The sequence below is a fragment of the Lethenteron reissneri genome, chromosome 40 (assembly GCF_015708825.2).
Source record: "Lethenteron reissneri isolate LAM-NWPU_2019-01 chromosome 40, ASM1570882v1, whole genome shotgun sequence".
Classification (NCBI taxonomy): domain Eukaryota; kingdom Metazoa; phylum Chordata; class Hyperoartia; order Petromyzontiformes; family Petromyzontidae; genus Lethenteron; species Lethenteron reissneri.
The window spans coordinates 3,739,253-3,739,535 of record NC_083818.1 but is presented as its reverse complement, the minus strand read 5'-3'; positions in this window follow the sequence as shown (position 1 = coordinate 3,739,535).

Genomic DNA, 283 nt, shown 5'->3' with positions numbered 1-283 from the left:
CGCTCAGTCACTCGCTCGCTCGCTCAGTCACACACTCACTCGCTCGCTCACACACTCGCTCACTCGCTCAGTCACACACTCACTCACTCGCTCAGTCACACACTCATACACTCACTCACACACTCGCTCAGTCACACACTCACTCACTCGCTCGCTCACTCACTTGCTCGCTCACACACTCACACACTCACTCAGACACACACTCACTCATTCACTCACACACACACTCACTCACTCGCTCAGTCACACACTCACACACTCACTCACACACTCACACACTCAC